The sequence below is a fragment of the Oncorhynchus masou genome, chromosome 31 (assembly GCF_036934945.1).
Source record: "Oncorhynchus masou masou isolate Uvic2021 chromosome 31, UVic_Omas_1.1, whole genome shotgun sequence".
NCBI classification, from domain to species: domain Eukaryota; kingdom Metazoa; phylum Chordata; class Actinopteri; order Salmoniformes; family Salmonidae; genus Oncorhynchus; species Oncorhynchus masou.
The window spans coordinates 50280567-50298659 of record NC_088242.1 but is presented as its reverse complement, the minus strand read 5'-3'; the positions used below and the strand labels follow the sequence as shown (position 1 = coordinate 50298659).

At 41.1% G+C, this 18093-nt stretch overlaps 1 protein-coding gene across 1 annotated transcript in view; it reads right to left on the bottom strand.

Annotated features, from left to right (window-relative positions):
- Positions 1-14225, bottom strand: part of LOC135524082 (non-muscle caldesmon-like) — a 53163-nt gene extending 38938 nt beyond the window's left edge. The window contains exon 1 of the mRNA XM_064951267.1: positions 14117-14225. The gene's annotated coding sequence lies outside the window, so the exon portion shown is untranslated. The remainder of the gene's footprint in view (positions 1-14116) is intronic.
- Positions 14226-18093: the final 3868 nt, after the last annotated feature.

Genomic DNA, 18093 nt, shown 5'->3' with positions numbered 1-18093 from the left:
ACATTTCTAAGTGGCCCCAAACTTTTGAACGGTAGTATATATTTATACTCCAGACTCTAACATTGCTCGTCCTAATATTTCTAAATTCCATTCTTTTACTTTTTTAGATTTGTTTATATCGTTGTCTATTATTAGGTATTACTGCACTGTTGAAGCTAGGAACACAAACACTTCCTACACCCGCAATAACATCTTCTAATGTGTATGTGTATGTGTATGTGTATGTGTATGTGTATGCGACCAATAAAAATCTATTTGATTTTGACGATGGAAGAATTGGTCTGAGTGGAATACTTAAAAGCAGATATTTAATGACATTGTAAAATGAATTAAATCACATACAAGGCATGAAGCTTAAGTTACAAGGCATTAACAAGCATTGCCAGCCATTATTCTAGGCAAATAGACCATAAGGTTAACTTATAAGACAAATCATGAATAAAGAGATGACTAGAAGCTGAGGAAATGAGAATTGATCACACCACCTTCCTCCAATGACAGGATACAGGAAAAGAGATTGAACAAAGGGATTTAATTCCATTTATAATATCTGAAGGTGTAACTTTTTCCAACCACCATTGTTGACCAAAAGCAAGTTTAAAGTCACCTGATCACCCCAAGCCCAATCTTCACACAGGATGTCACAGCATCTAAAGCAGCGTTTCCCAAACTCGGTCCTGGGGACTCAAGGGGTACATGTTTTTTTTTTTTTTTTTGCCCTAGCACTACACTGCTGATTCAAAGAATCAACGCTTGATGATGAGTTGATTATTTGAATCAGCTATGTTTACGTGCAACAGCCCAATGCTGCTGTAAATAATCCGGGAACCCCTGCGGTTAGGGTGAACCCCTTCTCTTTTATAAAGCGCTGGGTGCTCCCAGAGCAAATCAAATGTCATAAAAGGAAACAATCTTGTTATTGCAAAGTTCCTTGAGGTACTCGTTTAGGGCATCGTGGGGGCTGGAACGTTCCAAACCTCTTTGATAGCGCGGGAGATGCCCAGAGATAATTATTCTCTTCCCTATGCTAACAAGGGTTTTTAAGAGAGTAGGGTAATCCTCCCTCAGTTCCAAGTATCGCCTAAAGTGAATGTCGTTAAACCCAACGTGAGTGACGATGGTGCCAATATTACAGTAATTGGCCAGAACTGTTGGCAGAAGGGAGTTGATGTCTCAGACACAGGCATCTGGGTGACATTGAACCTTAGCCGGTCCACAGACTGTAGGCAGGTCAAAATCTCTCACCATCGAGCTGCCTACAGTGAAATTGGTCATGATGGAATCCAATGGGGAGGAAGGGGGGAATGGGACTGACTAAGGCAGGTAGGGAGGGGGCTTCGAGCCAGGCTAGCCTGACTCCCCACACCAGTAGCACTGGATGGCGTCGGGAGGCACGGTAGGCTGGTGGTATGGATGGGAGTTACAGCCCTACGCCTGGGTAGTGACCAGTCTCCCAGGTGCAACGGAGTTGAGCTTACCATCTGTGCAGTGGACCAACTATGTCCAGGGTGTGACAAATAATTTGCTGTGCTTCTGTGAAGTGAGGCGGCGCAACCCTGCAGACACAACTAGAATCCCAAATGACACCCTATTCCCTATATAGTTCACTACTTTTGACCAGGGCCTTTTGACCAATTCCACAGTAACAGAGTGACTCACTTTTTCACTTTAAAATGTATGCCAAGCAAATACCATTGATTGCAAAGTTTAACAAATCATACACCTACAGTATATGCAGAAGTTAACTTTTAACAATTGCCACTGACATTTTTACTAAAATATATTACTTGAGGAACAGGGCAGATGCAACTTATCATCTTTTTAAAAAATGTATTATGTCTTTAAAAAAAATTTATGTGACCACATTTTCCAAAAACTCTGTTAAATCTCTACTCTAATTCTACTTAAAATTCAAAGATGTCTGCAGAAAGAATGGGGTGTCAGCTATGACATGACACCTTGAGTTTGAAAAGATCTCTTTTGGTTATTGAACTACAGTAAGTGAAGTGGGTCAACACCCAGTAACATAATGACATCATGGGACCTTGATCTGTACTATACAGAAATGCATAATTATGAACGTCATTCTGTTCATTGTGATGTATCCTGAATAGGTACAAAAAGGTAGAACTATGTTTGGGTATTATTATTATTTGCATGTTTGGGTATTATTCTAATGAGCTCTGCTCTACTGTACTGTGCTGTTCTCTACTGTACTTGTCTGTTCTCTACTGTGCTGTTCTCTACTGTGCTGTTCTCTACTGTACTGTTCTCTACTGTACTGTGCTGTTCTCTACTGTACTGTGCTGTTCTCTACTGTACTGTGCTGTTCTCTACTGTACTGTACTGTACTGTGCTGTTCTCTACTGTACTGTGTAGTTCTCTACTGTACTGTGCTGTTCTCTACTGTACTGTGCTGTTCTCTACTGTACTGTGCTGTACTCTACTGTGCTGTACTCTACTGTACTGTGCTGTACTCTACTGTGCTGTAATGTACTGTACTGTACTGTGCTGTTCTCTACTGTGCTGTTCTCTACTCTACTGTGCTGTACTCTACTGTGCTGTACTCTACTGTGCTGTGCTGTGCTGTACTCTACTGTGCTGTACTCTACTGTGCTGTACTCTACTGTGCTGTACTCTACTGTGCTGTACTCTACTGTGCTGTGCTGTTCATTTTAATCACTTCATAATTCATAAACAAAACTGTTATCAGTAAAAACACTACAACTAATTGTTAGGTCTACCTTTACTTATTACGTCTGTGAACTTTCATAATCCTCCTTCATGAGGGAGAGGAATTAGAAAATATCTTAAAGATACTGTATGTGGGTTTTTGGTAACAGAATGCAAAGACACTACACAAAATGTCTTAAACTTACAGAAGGCAAATAATTTCTGCAAAACTAAATATAAATGTTGATATTAATTGACAGGGGCCCTTTACATCAACATTATTGTGTTTTGATGCATTTCTACTACCGTTTAAGACTTTTTCTAGTAGTTGTTTTTTTAAGAACCCTCTTCCATTTGTGTGACCAGAAATGAAAGCTTTTGCTTGTTCCTAATTCTTACGAAGGAGAATGGTTTCAAAACACATTTATTGTCTTTCAAAAATATAGACTCTTATCCTTCATTTGACACCAAATTTGATATGCTCCTAAAGAAACGTGGGTCCTTTTACATGGAAATGTCCATATTAGAATAGGGTTCCATTTGGGATGTGACCACACACTGACCCACCGGCAGGGTAACTCATATATGTCGGGGTAACCAGCCCTCATACATGTCAAGGAGCCTGACGCCATTGCTACTTTTACTGGAGCTGCAGGCCTGTTTGGGTTGGCCTGGCTCCAGCAAGGGTTTAAATACCAGGCTGGGATGGATGGAGTGATGGAAAGGGAGAGGCTACTCTACATGTGAAGAGTTGAAGACTCTAAACTCTTGCTTTGGCGGTCAGGAGTGGAACTCGCTCTGATTCGCAGTTACAACTGGTCGTTTCTCTCCAACAGGGCCAGTCATATACAGTACTGACACATCATGCAAATCCCAATGCTATTATGGAAACAGAGCTATGTTAATCAGCTGTTCTCAATCACATACAGTACAGACAGACGTCTTTACACATTGTCCACCTTTCCGTCTCCGAGAAACCTCCAAAAGTAAACGGAGTTCATATACACCTGTAATTGAGTCCCATAATAATCTCTTCGTTTATGCGTGGGACTGGGAACATCATCGAATAGACTTCCCATGTTATGTCCAGTCCTTCGTACCACTTGAATCAAATCCACAAATCACTTCCACATGACGGGGGCTGGGGACACATTGAAATGTACACATCTGGAGCGCGTTCAGTTTGCGGGCATGGGTCTCTCTCTCTCTCTCTCCCTAGACTCTCTATCCCTCTCCGTCACTCACTTCTTTCTGTGGCCTGCTGCAAAGCCATGAAAAAGAAAACTGGACCTGGACCAGAGTTTGAGCTGGACTCTCTCTCGCTGAATCTCTCCCTCTCGTGCTCTCTTTCTTTTAACTGTATCGACTACATCTTCCTCTCTATTTCCCTCTCCGACTCTCTCTCTCTCTGACCTTCATGGGCTCGCTCTGGCTGCTCTCATGTCACTGGCTATCTGTCAAACATTCACAGCCATGACACTGAACATGCAGCATTCACGGATATCGAAATGCAATTCATATAAATACACCTCGCGATGCTGTCAGAAGTAGAAATACAGAGGTGAGGGCGAGTGGGTCTGGGCCGGTGTGATGTCGTTGAGGTTTGTATGACATCATCGTTTGTGTATGTGTGTGTTGAAATCTTCTATAAAATCAAATAAAAAGTGACAGGGACAACTGGGTGCAAGTCAGTTTGATGCTGAGTAAGAACAGATGACGACAAAAAAAAAATCAGAGACAAAACTTTGGAAATGCTTCTGGTTTTGAGTCGGTGTGTTGACCTGTTACGTGTGTGTATACAGAAGTGTCATGAATCGTGTGCTATCGGAGCTTGGTCAAAAAAATAAAATAACAAAAAAAACATCTGTCCCGTCTCAACCCGCTGACAGTTTACCTGCTCCTCATCGAAATGTATTGTTCGAGAATTATTTAGTTACCTTACATCAGCATCACACTGGGAAAACATTCAACAACCATAATACAGCCAGTAATACAAGCCACTGCAACAAAAGAATCAAAAAAACTCCTGGAGTTCATCGGGTCCATCTGTGAACCAATAGCATGTTAGGTTTCTGAGCAATTTTAAGAATGAGTTATTGGATATATTATGTGTTTATTGTGTTTTCATGTCAAAGAAGATGAAAAGGAAGAGTTCTGCATTCCCAGACAATGGTGCATATTCCTGGCATAGCTTGCTGAGTCATAAGCAAATCCTGAATGATGTTACCTGGGCTTAGTGCGATTGATGGGCAATGCTCTGTTTCAAACGTCTCAAAAGAAAGATAGATACCAGCACACTGGAAGGCTCCCACATTTTTATTGAGTGCAACATTTTGACCCGAAGGCCTTCGTCTGATTTCAAAGTCTCATCATATTACAAAGAGACGTAATAGACGCGCGTGGCTCTCGACCTTCGCCTCTCCTGAGTCGGTACGGGAGTTGCAGCAATGGGACAAGACTGTAACTACTAATCTAATAAATGAGACAGAATTAAATCACATAGTTAGTTAATACTCTGTACGTGACAAAAGCCAACAAGTGAAAATTAAGTTTCTAGATTACATTTCTAGATGACGTTTCTAGGTCACAATCATAGCTATAGTCCAGCTTCTTAGACATTGAAGGCAGGCTGGATGTCCCACTACAAGATGCATAATTAGATCAACACGTAGCACTTCCTTATGTCTGTCTTCATACATTCCTTTTTGATATATGCCCCATGTGCTATTTAGATACTGTCTGGACATGTAACGACTCAACTAGATAAAATAATCGCTTGTCCACAGCATGACTACAGGCATGTCTACAACTTTATTAATCAGCGACATTAAAGAGAGGCACAGTGAAACATGATGTGCCTTTTTCCTTTTTAAATGCTTAGTTTTCATTAGCGGTGGCAATTAAAGGACTAAACCCACGAATCACATCAGGAAATATCCAGGGGAAGAAGTAGAGGCTGTAGAGACAGGAGGAGGCAAGCTGGATGCTGTCGTCAGACGTTCAGCTACACTGTGAGTGGGGTTGTCTCTCCTACACGGTGAACTATAACCTTGCCTTCAAATAGAACTCCTTAGAATGTTCAGACAAGAGGAGTTCCCTTCACTATCACAGAATCTGAGAGCAGAGCCCCCTTAGTTAAACATAGCAAAGAGGCGTGTGTAATCGATCAAGAAAGCGCAGCTGCTTACAAGTGTTGTCCCACGTGACCAAATAAGGTACTGTCCTTAATCCAGGACACAAACTCCAAAAAGGTTATGAGATGCAGTGGAGTGTAGTGATGACCTTCAGGGAATCGGGGATGTGTGGTGACTCAAATTTGAGCAGGTTTGTGTACAGTTACAGTAGTTGATGAAAAAATCTGCTGATACCGCCAACTTTCCATGTGCCCTGGAGTGGGAACGTTTCCACGCAGGGAACTGCATAAGAAGGTGAGGTGCGAGCCTCTCCATTATACAAACAATTCAATTGACATTAGGATTAAACATAGTTTGTTGTTTTGGTCTAAACAGACCCTCATCAGACAATGCTCTGAAGGGAACTTTGTCCATTTTTGTTGAGATCTCTTGAAGTAATCAGTGATCTCTCCACCTGGCTTTTCTACTTTCACAACTGTCACTCACTCACTCAAAACTGACAAAGTTTCCTCTCAACAAAATAAGTCTACCCTTAAAGACCAGCTGCAGCTGAGCTGGTGAAATAGTTTGTATATCAGTCATTAGCCTGTGTTGTCTGTGACGATGATGTTGGGTTGCCATGATTGACCTTTACAACTGGGACACACTCAAACACACACTCACAGGGACTGGGACATTTGTTGGAACGGAACAGAAAACCGAGCTCTCCCTCCTACTCCTAATGAGTCTTGTGACATTGGTGTCCAGATAGCAGGCTGAGGCTCCATTCAAATACTTGCGTTGGAGTTTCTCTTGGCGTCACCATCAAGTATAAACTAATAAAAATAGCTGAAGCTATGTGTGTACTCCCTGTTCCAACCACATCCCATCAACTGAGAAGGCGTCGGTACTGTTCCTCCTTTTAAGGAAGCACACAGACACAGGAGGCGATGTTAGTTGATGGTAGTTGTGTCGTAGTAGCTAGCGTAGCTGGGAATGAACAGGAACAGAATACAGAAACCATGGTTTACCCTAGCAAATACCTGATTGCTGCTGCTATCCAGAGACACGGGCTGTGTCCCAAATGGCACACTATTCCCCTAGGCCTCTGGTCAAAACGAATGAACTATGTAGGGAATAGGGTGACATTTGGGGCACAGCCCAGCTAGCCAGAGACAAGATGGGATCCAGGAACAACTTTTGTTTCCGTGATGATCAAAGAATCAGTTTTCCATAATGATAATAGCCATTGTGTGTCTACAAGCTGCAGGAGAGGAAAGAAGCTAGAGTAAATAAAAGAAAGTCGGCCTAATTAGGTCATAAGTAATGGATGACATATCTGACTGTGCAAATGAAACCTCTACAGTATCTACCACGTCCTCTTCTGCTCCAAAGGGACCTTAGGGGCTCCTGAATCTATTTCTGTATCTCTATCCATCACATAATCTGTTCTGAGTCTTACTGTGATGTCACCCATGGGGGAAGCGAGAAATCACAGAATTCAGGGCTTCTTTTCATGCCAGCACATTCAGTTGATTCTAGTATCCTAGTGATTTAGTCATGTCTGCTAATAGACATCTGTCTGGGACATGGTGGCCTTTCTATGTCTCTAACATAGCAAAACTAGAAGGGACAGTTATTTTATTTATATGTGGTATAAGTGCACTGATGGTAAAATGATGTCTGATGAATGACACCATTTTCCAGCTAGGCCCATGTACCAGCTAATTCTAGAGCTACAATACCTCCTTTGCCAACTGGCCTGGACCCTTTATTGTCGACACGGAACCCCACCCGATCCATCACGACTGGACTGCCGACGTGATCGCCCGATGTGGTCTCAACAGGCTATTCTGTAACGATGTCGCCGAAGAACCATCTACTGGCCCCGGCCAGCTAGCTTTTCTCAACGCTTTTCTGAACCACCAGCTTTCATATGTTCTCATGTTCTGAGCAAGGAACTTAAACGTTAGCTTTCTTACATGGCACATATTGCACTTTTACTTTCTTCCCCAACACTTTGTTTTTGCATTATTTAAACCAAATGGAACATGTTTCATTGTTTATTTGAGGCTAAATTGATTTTATTGATGTATTACATTACGTTAAAATAAGTGTTCATTCAGTATTGTTGTAATTGTCATTATTACAAATAAAAAAAATTAAAACCGTCCGATTAATCGGTATCGGCTTTTTTGGTCCTCCAATAATCGGTATCGGCGTTGAAAAATCATAATCGATCGACCTCTATACTGTACATCCTTATTACATTTCTAAAGATGTAGCGATCCTCGCTATATAAGCCATGTTACAATTCCCACCAAGTGGGTGGGAATTGACGCTAGCGACCTGGGTTCACTTCCCTGCTTTGCTGTTTGCTGCACTGGTGTCAGAAGTGGGATGGAGGCTATTAGGCCATCGGGAACACATGGCCCAAACATGTCAGGGAGCTGAGTAGTCGAAGCACGGGGACGTGCCTTCCCGTTCGGAGAGGGCAGTGTAGTGACGCTCGCTATATGAGACACGTTACAGTTCCCAACAAGTGGGTTAAAGGATTTTGGCAATGATGCCATTTATCTACTTCCCCAGAGTCAGATGAACTCTTCGATACCATTTTTTATGTATGAAGGAAGTTAGAGGTAGTTTCGTGAACCCATGCTAACTAGCATTTGCGCAATGACTAGAAGTCTATGGTATCTACTAGCATGTTATCAGTTACCATAGACTTCAGGTGCTTGTGTTAAAGCTAGTAAAAATGGTATCCACGAGTTCATCTGACTCTGGAGAATTAGATAAAGGGTTTCATTGCCAAAATCTAGAGTAACCCTTTAACCCTATTGATGCGATGTGTCGGGTGTTTGCCTTTTACATCAGCCTTCACACCCTGCCATGCCAGTTGATAGAATATCATAAACTTAATTTGTGCAAAATGGATTTACAGATTTTGACAGAGGAAACATGATACTATTGGCAATATACAATGTTGCTCTCTATACGTGACTCAAGTCTGGGGTTTTAGTTGAATGCTGTGTTTGTATGCATGCTCAACTTGACTTAACTCTTAACTTGAATGCACTTTTTCCTATAAAACAACGGGATGGATCTTAATTTCTCTGGTGACGAGAAACAGTAATAAGCAGACACAACTGTTTCAATCAGCACAATGTGTACAGCTTTCCGTACGGAAGGGGGGTGCCAGCATCTCATCCCTATCTAAACATGTAATTCAAATCACATTTCTAAGCTGACCTTATGGCAGTGAAACAATGAGACAGCGGTAGCAGGTAACCCAGAGGTTAAGGTCGCTGATTCAAATCACAAAGCCGGCAAAGGTGAAAAACTCTGCTGTTCTGCTCTTGAGCAAGGCAGTTAACCCCAAACAACAACTGCCCCCCGGGCACCGATTATGCGATTATGTCAATTAAGGCAGCCCCCCGCACCTCTGTTATTCAGAGTGGTTGGGTTAAACACTGAAGACACATTTTGGTTTAATGCAATCAGTTCTGAAACTTACTAGGTATCCCCCTTTCCCAATACTGGTGAGAGAAGCTGAAGTGAGAAGCTTCAGTGTTTCACTGAGGTGAAACACACTCGCATGATAACCTTAGCTGAGACCTGAAGTCTTGGTTTAGCTCCTGGAGGAACTTCCTTGGCTTTAGATCAGTGGTTTTACACAGTAAAAACTCACTGACTAACTAGAAAAGTGGATGATCTTCTATAGGAGAGAGAGATAGTCGTAGCCAGAAACCATTCCTGGTCCCCAGGAGACAAGCTCATTGTTCATCAGGAGACGATGGCTCAACGGCTCACACACATACACAATGAGGCACTGGCTTTGGTCTCCATAACCACTACCATCTAAGGAATAGGAGCCTGACTTGGCATGTACTCTGCGGCACACAGCTTTTCCACTGCAGGACGTCTGCTTAATGTATGACAAACAGAGTGTTAAGTCAAATTATAGTATTCGCTGCCTGGGTCAGGGTAGAGAGAGCGTGTGCACACACACACACACACACACACACACACACACACACACACACACACTGGCCTGGGTAAAGCAGATGTGAGAACTTCTAATCCACAAGGAGAGGGGAAAAAATACACTACATGCACACTCTTGACATTCCCTCAACCAGCTTCATGAAATAATCACCTGGAAAGCATTTCAATTAACATGCGTGCCTTGTTAAAAGTTCCTTTGTGGAATGTCTTTCCTTCTTAATGCGTTTGAGCCAATCATGGAGGGGTGGTATACAGAAGATATTTGATAAAATACCAAGTCCATACTGTATTATGGCAAGAACAGTTCAAATAAGCAAAGATAAACGACAGTCCATTATTACGTTAAGACATGAAGCTCAGTCAATCCGGATACATTTCATGAAACTTGAACGTTTCTTCAAGTGAAGTCGCAAAAACCACCAAGTGCTATGATGAAACTGTCTCTAATGAGAACCGCCACAGGAAAGGAAGACCCAGAGTTACCTCTGCTACAGAGGACAAGTTCATTAGAGTTACCAGCATCAGAAATTGCAGCCCAAATAAGTGCATCACAGAGTTCAACAGACACATCTCAACATCAACCGTTCAGATGAGACTGCTTGAATCAGGCCTTCATGGTCAGATTGCTGCAATGAAACCACTACTAAAGGACACCAATAATAAGAAGAGACTTGCTTGGGCCAGGAAACATGAGCAATAGGCCCTGGACTGGTGGAAATCTGATGAGTCCAAATTTGAGATTTTTGGTTCCAACCGCAGTGTCTTTGTGAGAGGCAGAGTATGTGAACGGATGATCTCCGCATGTGTGGTTCCCACCGTGAAGCATGGAAGAGGTGTGATGATGTGGGGGTGCTTTGCTGGTGACCCTGTCTGTGATTTACTTAGAATTCAAGGCACACTTAACCAGCATGGCTACCACGGCATTCTGCGGCGATACGCCATCCCATCTGGTTTGCATTTAGTGGGACTATCATTTATTTTTCAACAGGACAATGACCCAACACACATCCAGGCTGTGTAAGGGCTATTTGACCAAGAAGGAGAGTGATGGAGTGCTGCATCAGATGACCTGGCCTCAAAAATCCCCATACCTCAACCCAATTGAGGTGGTTTGGGATGAGTTGGACTGCAGAGTGAAGGAAAAGCAACCAACAAGTGCTCAGCATATGTGGGAACTCCTTCAAGACTGTTGGAAAAGCATTCCAGGTGAAGCTGGTTGAGAGAATGCCAAGAGTGTGCAAAGCTGTCATCAAGGCAGATGGTGGCTACTTTGAAGAATCACATTTTTGGGGGGTTGGTACCTGATTCTACATGTGGTATTTCATAGTGTTGATGTCTTCACAAATATTCTACAATGTAGAAAATAGAACAAATAAAGAAAAACCCTTGAATGAGTAGGCGTATCCAAACTTTTGACTGGTACTGTATGGTGTAATTCCTAGGTATTTTTGATTTTATGTTACTGGCTGGCGAAACATTTGCAAGCTAGGCTACTTAAGGCATACTTGCACAGACTTAAATCAACAAAATCCATGGGTTTCAGCTTACTCTTACTTCATGATTGAGGAATGCTCGATTTACCATTTCTTTCTTTTCGCCATCCCATTTTATACTGCAGGTCACATATTTCCAATGGGCTCCACTTGGTTTTGTGTGTGTGTGTGAGAGCGGAATGTGTGCCTGTGTGCACGTGCATGTGACTATAACTGGGGTGATGAATGCAGAGAGTGGCCTTCAATTACACGTCTTTAAAGACCAAGAAAATACTTCAAACAAGTTGAGACTGTCTGTGGCTGCTTTCACATCACCAGACTGGCTTCATGCTCATCATCATGTCTGGAATAAGAGTTCTTACTAACCAAGCTTCAAAAACAAAGAGTCTCTGATGATTCACAAGGTGTCTGAGGCATGTGATCTAGTTTAGCAGTCGAGACCATGGCGCAGTTACAAGGCTAAAATAGCCTAAGGCCTGGAATCAATCAGTAGCGCAGAAGATCAGCGTTATAGCGTGATTTAAATTTAAAGGCAATGTTTCCACGTTCGCTGAGACTGCATTCACGGTAAACGCTGCATATGTCGACTCAGTTGAGAATGACTTTCAACCGCGCTACAATGCAGATCTTCGGCCCTACTGTTTGAATCCAGCCCTAAGTCTTTCTTCCCTTCGAAGGGAATGCAGAATGCAATTAGCATCTTTGGTAAATGGATGTTTTAAAATATGTACATTTATTCTTTCTCTAAGTATATTCAGATTGAATAAGGGACAAATAAATCTTGAGAATCTAAAGAATATGAAAATAAACGTTTCTTCATTGTTTCTTAACTTGCTACCAAAAACTCTCCTCCCCTATTTATATAATTTACCTTGTATCATGTCATTATTAAGCATTATTTAGTCATAACAATCAATATAGCGGTGCCAAACTTTGGCTGCCACTACTCTTGCTCAATTTTTTTTTTATCTGTCTCATCTAATAAAATTATTCTGAGGTAAGTTGATTTAATATTTAGTATTTTATAAAAAGGTATATAAATATTATCTAATTAAATGTCTTTAAATGTTTTTATATCACAGCGCCTTCAGAAAGTATCCCTTGACCTATTCCACTTTTTGTTGTGTTACAGTCTGAATTTAAAATTGCAAAGAAATTGCTAAACAAGTCACATAATAAGTTGCATGTGTTTAAGAAGGGCACCTATTGATGTATATGTAAAAATTTGAATATCCCTTTGAGCATGTTGAAGTTATTTATTACTCTTGGGGTGGTGTATACACCCAGTTAGTACAAGGATACAGGCGTCCTTCCTAACCCAGTTGCCAGAGAGGAAGGAAACTGCTCAGGAATTCACCCGAGGCCAATGGTAACTTTAAAACAGTTACAGAGTTTAATGGATGTGATAGGTGTGGTTAATTTCTGTATTATAATCGTGATAAAAAAGTTAATAGTAGAATTATGGGATAATTACACTGGATGTTAATATAAATGTACATTCTGCCAATGCTGTTAAATTGAGGTTATTTTTACTTTAAGTGATAGGACCAATTTGAATCACTGAGCAAAGTCATTCTAAATTTTGTTTGGATAATTAATTGGTTTTTGATTATGATTTGGAAACTGAATGATTTTTAAAACTGAAGGATTGATTTGAGTTTAGTATGTTAATAACTATATGAGTGAAGCAATTGATGTATTAGGGATTGATAGTTCTGATTGCTGTTATGAACTAAAGTTATAGTTACTCCACAATGCTAACCTAGATTACAGAGTGAAAAGAAGGAAGCATGAACAGAATCAAAATATTCCAAACATGCATACTGTTTGCAATAAGGCACTAAAGTACAACTGCCAAAAATGTGGCAAAGAAATTAGCTTTATGTCCCGATTACAAAGTGTTATGTTTGGGGCAAAACGTAACTGAGTACGTTCAAGCATGGTGGTGGCTGCATCATGTTATGGGTATGCTTGTCATTGGCAGGGAGTTTTTTAGGATAAAAAGAAACAGTCCATTATTACTAAGAATAGAACTAAGCAGAGGCAAAATCCCAAAGGAAAACCTGGTTCAGTCTGCTTTCCAACAGACACGGGGAGACAAATTTCCCTTTCATCAGGACAATAACCTAAACAAATATACACTGGAGTTGCTTACCAAGACGACACTGAATGTTCCTGAGTGGCCTAGTTACAGTTTTGACTTAAATTGTCTTGAACATCTATGGCAAGACTCGAAAATGGCTTTCTAGCAATGTTCAATAACCAACTTAAATATATTTAATTAATTTTGAATTCAGGCTGTGGAACAAAATGTGGAATAAGTCAACGGGTATGAATAGTTTCTGAAGGCCCTGTATACCATTAGGGGAGCCTAAAGATAAATAATCCACTTGCTTAGAGATAAAATACTAAATTAATAAAGCAGTCAAATTTAAGGTGAGTGTGTCTTATTTTTCTTCATAGTTTGTTTGATATCTACTTTTTTTTAAATTATATATTGTTTTACCACACCTTGCTTTTTTTCCGCAGCAATTGGAGGGGTACAAGTTATCCAACGTTACCCTACTGAGTCAATAAACTAGTAGAACTGTGTTGCAATTATCAATTTAAAGAACATACAGTAAACATGGGAAACATTTTATGTGAAATCGTTTCATTTCATACTATGGGTATAACGTATTATTCTTGAACTATACCCGCAGCCTAGCTTGCAAAAAGCCTCGAATTTCTTTGGAAAATGGGATGCGCTCAAAATCAGGGCAACTGAGTTGTGGCACATATTCTCGCGTGTGAAATGAATACATGTAAAGTTCATATCTAATTCAAACGTACCTGTTCTGCAGAAAGCCAAGTTCGGTTGTTTCTTTATGTTCGATGTCAGAAGCTTCGGAGAGAGTTGAAACAATTGAGCTTTTATCCATTGGCTATGGTGCAGTTTTGGCTCCTCCTGTCCCGCTCACATTTCTTAGATATTTAGGCTACATTGGCTATTTCTCTCTCTACTTGTGGTCATCTATGTGTATCGGAGACGGTTGGTTTTTCCTAATAATGAAACGCTCACGATAAAAGCAATAATAAAGAGTTAATGTATTTTTCTTCTGCAAAAAAGTAACTATTGCTTTCTAATATGATGAAGCATCCTTATATATGTTTCAGTCATTTAGCAGGTGCTTTTATCCAGAGCAATTAATCTATTTTTTTGTTATTTAACCTTTATTTAACTAGACAAGTCGGTTCTTATTTACAATGACGGTCGGGGAAGAGTGTGTTAACTTCCTTGCTCAAGGGAACATCCAGATAGTTTTACTTAGTCGGCTCTGGGATTCAAACCAGCGACCTTTCTGTTACTGTTCTAACGCTCTTAACCGGTAGGCTACCTGCCACCTTATCTTCACAATTAAACTTCACCAAAAAATGACAAATCGTGTTTTTGAAGAAATAAATATAGAAAACAATATTAAAAGACTTTGGCAGTTCTCAACAAATGCTGCGAAATAATGTGACGAAACCTGGCACTATGCCATTAGTCTTGGAGCTGTAGCTTTCATATAGCAGCATTGGTATGTGACAGATGTGAAATGTACAAAAATGTGGCAGGGCAAAGAGAACAAGGGAGGGAACCATGATGTCGTCCAGGTGGGAATGTTGCCTGATTCATACTTTTGAAACGGTTAGGCAGACTATAGGTGGGAGACCATCCTTAAGAGCTAATACCTAATTCAAAGGGTATTGGGGGAACCATTACTGCTTTCAATAAAGCTGTAGGCTAATAATTACATAGTTAATTACTAACCATACTGGCAGCTATTGGATGCAGCTATTTCAGGTCAGAATATACAAACTAATTAGAGTGGCGAGTGCTGCAAGACCAATAACTAATGTGATTGTCAGAAAATGTGCCAACAAATAAATATACCGTGTAGCTTACTTATACTGTGCTTGCAAACTGGCAATATAATCAGTTTAAAAGGAGTTTTATTAAGTGAGATGGGAAGTCAATGCAGTAATCTAAAAAGAATCTGAACCACGCCGAAATGTACGAGTAAATAAAAGTCTATAAAAGCCCTTTCCAACAGCTGACATCTCTCTCTCCTGCCAGAACACAGAGCTACAGTTGCCTCCCACCAAACAAGGACATGTTACTACTCCAACAGTCAACAGCTAATTGAAACTCCTCTGTCCACCTAAATAAAAGAGCAATCATATTCAAAGGATGTAGTATATGTACAAAAATATGTGGAACGTGTTCAAATGAGTGGATTCGGCTATTTCAGCCACAGCCATGGCTGACAGGTGTAAAGTTGAGCACACAGCCATGCAATCTCCATTTAAAAAAACATTGGCAGTAGAATGGCCTTACTGAATAGCTCAGTGACGTTCAACGTCGCAAAGTCATAGGATGCCACAACAAGCCAGTTCGTCAAATTTCTGCCCTGCTAGAGCTGCCCCAGTCAACTGTAAGTGCTGTTATTGTGAAGTAGAAACGTCTTGGAGCAACAACGGCTCAGCTACGAAGTGGTAGGCCACACAAGCTCACAGAAAGGGACCGCAAAGTGTTGTCCTCGGTTGGAACACTCACTACTGAGTTCCAAACTGCCTGTGGAAGCAACATCAGCACAATAACTGTTTGTCGGGAGCTTCATGAAATCTATTACCATGGCTGAGCAGCCGCACACCATGCGTAATGCCAAGCGTCGGCTGGGGTGGTGTAAAGCTCATTGCCATTGGACTCTGGAGCAGTCGTAATGCGTTCTCTGGAGTGATGAATCGCGCTTCACCATCTGGCAGTCCAGCAGATGAATCTGGGTTTGGCGGATGTCAGGAGAACTCTAGCTGCTCGACTGCATAGTGCCCGCTGTAAAGTTTGGTGGAGGAGGAATAATGGTATGGGGCTGTTTTTCATGGTTCGGGCTAGGCCCCTTATGTCCAGTGAAGGGACATCTTAAAGCTTCAGCATACAATGACATTCTAGACGATTCTGTGCTTCCAACTTTGTGGCAACAGTTTGGAGAAGGCCCTTTCCTGTTCCAGCATTATAATGCCCCTGTGCACAAAGTGAGGTCCATACAGAAATGCTTTGTTGAGATTAGTGGGGAAGAATTTGACTGGCCAGCACAGAGCCCTGACCTCAACCCCATCGAACACTTGTGGGATGAATTGGGACGCTAACTGCAAGCCAGGCCGAATCACCCAACATTCGTGCCTGACCTCACGAATGCTCTTGTGGCTGAATGGAAGCAGGTTCGCAGTAGCACTGTTCCAACATCTAGCGGAAAGCCTTCCCAGAAGAGTGGAGGCTCCTATAGCAGCAAAGGAAGGACCAACTCTCTATTCATGCCTATGATTTTGGAATGAGATGTTGGACGAGCAGGTGTCCATATACTTCTGGTCATGTAGTGCATGTGTAGGCCTATAGTACATACACAGTACCCTCCCAATATGCTAAACAGATCTAGGTTCAAATAATTATTTAAAATCTTGCTTGACCTCTCTGGAATGCAAGTAAGGTGTGTAAGGTTTGCACTTTATTTGAATTTTCTATTGGTTCCTGCAAGCTCAATTTAAGCACAAGGGGGAATAAGAATCATATTGTACACCATACTCCTCATTCTTGTTAGCCTGATCCCAGGCGACAGTCTCACACCCAGAACTGATGGTTTTTGGCAGTCCCAGTCTTCTCCTTCATGCCAAATAACTCAAACAGCCACTCCCCCCTGTATCCGCCTGTGTTCACCCTGACGAAAAGGTTCATTATCTGTTGTCGAGGTTCATTATCTTTGGGCTTTGCTCATTGCAGTTCACTTGACTGTATCATGAACAGGTAGGCAAACTTTCTTAAAGGAACATTCTCATCATAATACACTACCAACTACACAGACACTTTCAATTCTTTGAAACATCTTTGGCATTTTTACCACAAAGAAAACTTCTGAGACAGTCATATCATTACTATCACGTATACTCCCCTCTCCGGCCTATAGGTCATCAGGCTGCTGATTATCCCGCACACCTGTCACCATCGTCTTGTGCACCTGCACCTCATGACACTCACCTGGACTCCATCACCTCCTTGATTATCTTCCCTATATATCTGTCACTCTCCTTGGTTCTTTCCTCGGGTGTTATTGACTCTGTTTTCATGTTGGGAGTGTTGTTTGTGTTGTGTTTCGTTATTAAAACACACGCTCCCTGTACTCTCAGCGCATTCGTTAAAATTACAGAGCGAGTCATTTCATTTTATTTCCACCATGCAAACCATCAAATGGCAAAGTCAAGTTTTCAAACTAAGTTTAATACTTAATGTCGTCACTGAACATTTAGTATAACCGTGGGGATAATACATTACAGAAAATATTACAGGACATGACTACAGTATTTTGTAGTATCAATATATTTACACATTTACGGTTTTAGTGATGAACTAATAATATTAGTCATCATTTCCCTAATGACCTGAAGACCACAACAACAAATACGATGGTTATTATGACAGATGGACAGAACGTTAAAAAAAATATCAGACAGACATACAATACAAGATGAGACACACAAACATAAAGTAACAAAGTATCTTCCCTGTGTAAAAAACAAAACAAAAAAAACATCACAGTAATGCGCCTTCAATGCGCCACAAACAATGCGCCTTCGGAAAGTATTCACACCCCTTGAATTTTTCCACATTTTGTTGAGTTAGTCTGAATTCGAAATGTATTGAATTTAGATTTTTCTGTCACTGGCCTACACACAATGTCAAAGATGACTTTTTGGTCTATGTTTGGCTCCAATTTTTTCCGGTCTGGACATATTTT